This window comes from Nicotiana sylvestris, chromosome 2 (genome assembly GCF_000393655.2).
Source record: "Nicotiana sylvestris chromosome 2, ASM39365v2, whole genome shotgun sequence".
In the NCBI taxonomy this organism is placed as follows: domain Eukaryota; kingdom Viridiplantae; phylum Streptophyta; class Magnoliopsida; order Solanales; family Solanaceae; genus Nicotiana; species Nicotiana sylvestris.
In genome coordinates this window covers 192416327-192422648 of record NC_091058.1, presented here as the reverse complement: position 1 = coordinate 192422648, position 6322 = coordinate 192416327, and positions in this window count along the sequence as shown.

The window sequence follows — 6322 nt, the reverse complement described above, 5'->3', positions numbered from 1 at the left end:
GAATTGTATGCGATCGCATAAGTCAACAGTAGCAAAGCTACACGAACGCGTGTGATTAGGTGCGAACGCAAAGAAGAAAGCCTGGTCAGCGGCTGGTCAACTGAGCTATGCGAACGCCTGACAATGTATGCGATCGCATAGCTTGAAGATATCATTCAACGCGAACGCGTGAGAACATATGCGAACGCATAGTGTATTTTCTAAGCAGTTCTGGGTAAAAATTGGATTTTATGTTTTTAATCCACAAACCCTTTAATACACGAGCTAGCAGATCTTTGGGGGATCTTTGGCTTATTTTCAGTTTCAAAACACTAGAGAGAACAAGGTGGAATCTAGAGTTTTCCACACACACTTTGGTTTTGAGGATTTCAAGCTTGTGGTTAAGGATTTCTTGCACATTTATGTTTATTTCTTCATTTCCTTGCTTTGTATTGAATACTTTAGTGTGTAATATTTATTTCCAACACTTGAATCTTGTTTATGGAAATATTCATAGTTAAAGTGTGGATTAAATATGTTGTTGTGCTTATGTAGTGAATGATTTTCATTTATTTATGAAGTGAGTTGTTGTTTCTTTAATTATTCTTGTTCTTTAATGTTTCCAAAGGGATTATCTAACCCTAGGACTCTCCCGTTAACTCTGAATTAATTCTAGAAAAGATAATTTGGGGTCGGGAAAGATTAATTAACAAGAACAGAAGATTTTAACCCTTATTTTATAGATTTTACCTAGGTATAGGATTGAACTACTTGTAGCCATATCCGGGTGTGCTTATCCTCTTAATTAGGTTAGGAATAATTCAATTAGGATGTCTTGTTAGTCTTCAGGAGAAGCTAATTAAGAATTATTATCCATGGCTAATTAACATAAACTCGCTCATATTTGTAAAATTGTAAAATACATTGGATCGTTACTTGTGTGTAATTCTCGATGCATCCATAATTGTAGCCATAGATCATTTTGCTTGCTTTCTAGGTTAGTTTACATTTCCGCATTTAGGTATAGATATTTTCTCAAATTAATTCTAAGTGTTTGGCATTGTATAACAAGTGATAATTCTCTTACATTCCTAATCGCCTACATATTGTTCTATATGGGATTCGACTCCGACTCATAGTTGGGTAAATTATATTGCATGTGACCGTTTCCATTTAGTTTTTAGTAGTGGATTTGGACGTCATCAGTATGTTATTCTAATAAATATGATACTGTTTTTATTACACAACATGCAAGATTGGGTCATATAGGGCAAGATAGATTGGATATTGTCACGACCTAAAATCCCACCAAGTCATGATGGCACCTAAACCAACCCGCTAGGTAAGCCAACCAATAGTTAACACAATTCTAATGAAAAATCATAAATAATTGTAAATAGAATAGTTGAATTTCATACAATATCTCAAGGATTGGTAGTGCAAGCCATGAGCTACTAAGCTTTAGATTTACAAAGCTAGTTCAAGGAATAAATACAACCTCTATTTGAATATACATAATCGGGAGTACAAATCCTAAATTACCAAGAACAAGTGGTTGCTTATTGGAATGCAGGTACATCTTCTATGCAGGCCTTCACTATCCATAGCAGCTTAGCTACAAGATTTGCATGCAAGGTGCAGAAATGTAGTATGAGTACAACCGACCATATGTACTCAGTAAGTATCCTAACTAATTATGTTGAAGTAGTGACGAAGTTTTTAAGTAAAAAGGTGTTATGACCCAAAAGGTCATCTCTTGTTTTAAAAGTCAAATCTGTGTTCCGAGTCCTTAAAAACCTTCTTTTGCCTCACTTCGATTTTCATGCGCAGTCCGGGCGCATTTCCGAAAAGCTTTTATGTGAAATTTAAGAAAAATATTGATTTTGACCTTTAAAATTGATTAAAGTTGACTTTGGTCAATATTCTTGATAAACAGACCCGGACCCGTGATTTGACGGTCCTGTAGGGCCTGTAGTAAAATATGGGACTTGGGTGCATGCCCGAAATTGAATTCTGAGGTCCCTAGCCCGAAAAAAGAATTTTTAAAGAAAATTATTTGCTGGATAATGTAAAGACTTTTGGAAATGAAATGGTGCATGTTCTTGATGGTATCAGGCCCGTATTTTGGTTCAGGAGCCCGGTACAGGATTAAAATAATATTTAAGTAGAACCTATGAAATTTAGTAAGAATCGGAATTGATTTAATATAAATCGGACCTTATGTTGAGAAAATGGAAAATTTAAACCATCTTATGAATTTCATGAATTTGAGATTAAATTCGTAGTTGTTGATGTTATTTTGATGATTTGATCGCAAGAGCAAGTCCGTATGATATTTTTAGACTTGTGTGCATGGTTGGTTTAGAGCCCCGAGGGTTTGAGTGAGTTTTGGATAGGACACGGAGTGAGTTTGGACTTAGAAAATTTCTGATTTGCATCTTGTATTTGTTGCAGGCTCGGATCACGCAATTGCGAGGTCAGGCTTTGCAATTGCGAGCTTGTCAGGTTTGGTAATTGTGAGGGGCTGATCGCAATTGCAATGAATGCCCGGCCAAACTTTGTTCGCATTTGCAAGCTTTTCTTCGCAATTGCGAAGGAAACAGGACAAGGAGAGACTTCGCATTTGCGACCAAAAGGTCGCATTTGCGATTGCAGCAGAGATGTGAGGAGTTCGCAATTGCGATACATTCCTCGCATTTGCAAGCTTTGCAAATGCGAAACTCTGGTCGCAAATGCGACATCTACAGCAGTTAAGTTGGGACTTGGTCGGAATTTTCACTTCATTCTTCAAAATTTCAAAACCTACACTCCTAATGGCGATTTTTCTAGGGCAAGTTCTTCCCCAAATAATAGGTAAATGAGTCTTAACTATTTTTCTTCAATCTACTTCATCTTTTTACATGATTTCACTTCAAAATCTATGGCATTTCATGTAAAATTTGGTGTTCTTGGGTAGTGTCAACGCCCCCTTTTTCTATATGTGGGTCGAAATAGGGTATACGACATTGGGAGGACAACTCTATTCCCTTTCGAGAATTGGGTCTTAGAAGTTGAAGAGTAGCCACCTAATGATTATAGTGCATTATAACACTTTAAGAAAGGTTTGAGTTGGAAAAACCAGAGTTCGGGTAAGGGCTAGAAATTATCTCGAGGGGAAGGTGTTAGGCACACCTCAAGATCCATTAGCTTGGTCCCGACCATGTTACAATTGTGACTTTACAAGTAAACAATCAAGCCTCAAATAAGGACTTGCATACAACATTGCAATTAGGTTGAAAACATTTGAAGGTAAGTAGAGAGGACAAAAATTTATGAAAAAAAGATTTGAATGGTCTCACGAGAAGAGATGAAAGCAAATGAGGGGGGGGGGGTCCTAGGTTTACGATTAATATGGATCACTTCAATGCAATACCCAGCAATCAATCCTCAAAAAGAGGGGTCGCACGTGATATTATCACATCGGTCATCATCTTCATATTCTACCCATCCCACCCCATTAAGGTATTAAAGCGCGGAAAGTTTCGTTACTTATTGCATGCTAGTACCCGTCCCAATCCTATCAGTCCCGGAGGCATTGAGACTACTAATCCTAAAGGGGAGGGAGTTGGGGCTTTTTAGAGTTAAAAAGGGTAAAAGTCTAAGGCGACAAACAAAAAAAACACATAAGCAGTTAGGGGAAAACAAATAGCAGTTAAAGGCTCAAACAAACCTCCTCATATAAAGACAAATTGTTTAGCATGTCTTGCATGTACTGATTAGGTCTGAATTCAAATTAGAAAAAAATGCATGAGGCAGACTGATTTATTACATATTTCAGAGAAGAAATCCGAATTAGACATGCCTGCTGGTTGGAAGTATCAAAGACTGACGCAATTATGGTTTTACCCTAAAGCTTGCCTAGGTGAAACCTATAGGCATGATATCTAACAATGCAGGAGAGATATTCATTACAGGAACATGAGTTCTGTAGATGTTCAAGCATTGCTATTTACCGATTTTAGACTTATAAGCGAGTTGAACGATTCTGATTTAGTTGATAGCTCCTATAGGCATGCTTTCTAGGCGTTATTAATTTTAAACGTTTATAGAAGTGCAAAATTCCTATAGACATGGTATCTAAAATACTTATTGTAATTTAAACCTATATGCACGTTTGCCTAATGATAGATGCATATGCAGAATTCAGGAAGCTCTATAGGTATGTCCTCTATATGATAGGCAGAAATGTAGAAAACCTATAAGCATGGTCTCTATATGAGATGCAGAAGATATAGACATGATATCTATATATGAAATGCAGAGACCTATAGACATGATTTCTAGAATGCAAAGTGCAGAAGTTTATATATAGGATTTCTACATGAAAATGTAGAAGTGCAGAACCTAAAACAGGATTTCCGAAATGCAGAACTTGCCATGATTTGCAGAAATAAAGACCTAATGAGCATGACATCTACCCTTATGCATACATGAGTGACCCTCCCCCTTTTCACTAAAACCCCATAAGTTATTACAAATTATTACGGCCCAAAATGAATAAATAAAAGTAAAATAAAGTTACATCTGAAAGCTAAAAATCCCAACCAAGGAGAGTCTGATTCAGACTTCTGTCTGAAGTATGAAGTAAACAAACTCCAAAGATCAAATTCCAAAGCCTTTCTCTGATTTGGGATGTGTCAAAGTTCCCAAGAGCCTCAAAGGGACTCGGGGCATTGTTTACACCCCAAATATATTGCGGAATTAGATTATAGTGCAGTGTGGAAATGTCAGCTCTCAGATGTCCAAGTTCAGAGAAAACTCAAGGTCCCAAAGCAAAGTTCAAAAGAGAGGGGCAGAACTTAAAATCTAAGAGTAGGTGCAAGTGTAAGGGGAGGGGGAGTGACAAGCTAGTGGTCATGCCAAGAAACTTGAAGTACTGGCACACCCCTGGCCGACTTGTCATTTCAAGTTGAGGAGTTAAGGCTTATTGAAAGCTAGGGGATTCATAACAGAAACAGTAGACAAAGGAAAAGTGGGCAAAGGACATGATCAGCAATAAAACATACTGACACCCTTTACTTGGGGTTAAAATTCAGTTCATGGACAACAACTCATATTGCCATGCCCTGAACCCCTATTTACAAACACATAGAGGGTAAAGGTATAGGGATCAAGCATTCGCAAGAAAGTAAAGCAAACAGCAGTATATGAACATGTCAAACTTTGCAGGTAATAGGCATAGATGTAAAGGTTCTAAGTAAACACATTAGGATGATTGCTAAGAACTGAATCAAGACATACTAGTAAAAAAGCAAGAGCAAAGCAAAGACAAAGTAGTAGTAGTATATTAGACTTGACTTTCAGCCGGCTAATAATAAACTGGAGCAGAGAACGGCAGTAGAGAAAAGAGCAAGAGTGAATGCAGGTTTTGAGAGTAGTAGTGTGTGTGAGAGTATGCAATTTGAAGTGTTGAAAAAGTATTGAATTGTTAGTGTCTTAAAAATGCGGAAGGGTAGTCCCTTTTATAGTGCAGAGAAACAAGTAAGAAAGGTAAGAAAATAACTTGCAATCAATCACATAGAATTTCCCTTCAGTTAAGGGATTTGATTTCAAACGGGTAGAAGGTAATTAAGGAAAGAATTTTTGTTAAAAACTTTTCAAAGTAGCACAAAAGGGGTAAATACATAAAGGCTATTTAAGGATAGGGTCTTGACAGTACATGGTTGTAACATTTAAGGAAAGAAAATCAATTAACAGCCAAGAAATCAGAAGTCGAAGATTTTGTATGAATGAACCAAGTCAGAAAGAGGGGAAAGATCTCAACTTAAGGAAAATTAGCAAACAATCAATTAAACCTTTTTAACAGGAATTCTGAATCAATCACTAGCTTGAAAAACCTTTTGAAGAAAGATTCGTCACATATAAAATCATACAGACACGAGAAAGAAAGATTGGCATGCTCTTGTGAAATCAGTAGAAAGAATCTAGTGTAGGAGAATTTAAAAGACAAGAATTGTATGAAAACAAAGGGGTCCTAACTCAGTTCAAAGACTCAAAAATTAGTCTGAAAGAGTCAAAAGTTCTCAAATAGAACCCTAGTTCAATCTCACGATCAAACCTCGGCAGAACCCCCAAATTCAAGGGTTTCCACCTCGAGTCAAATACATAGATGAGGAGGCAAGTAGTCGAAGCAGGCTCAGAGATTTCTTTCAGAAACTCATGAGAAAACAACCAAAAATAGTAGAAAGTTCAAATCAAACAGAGTAAAGAAACTAATTCGAAGTATAATGAGAGTAGAAGAAACAGTAGAGGAAAACATGCTTAAGCAGGTCTTTTCAGAAGAAATTTAAAACAAGGTAAAGTA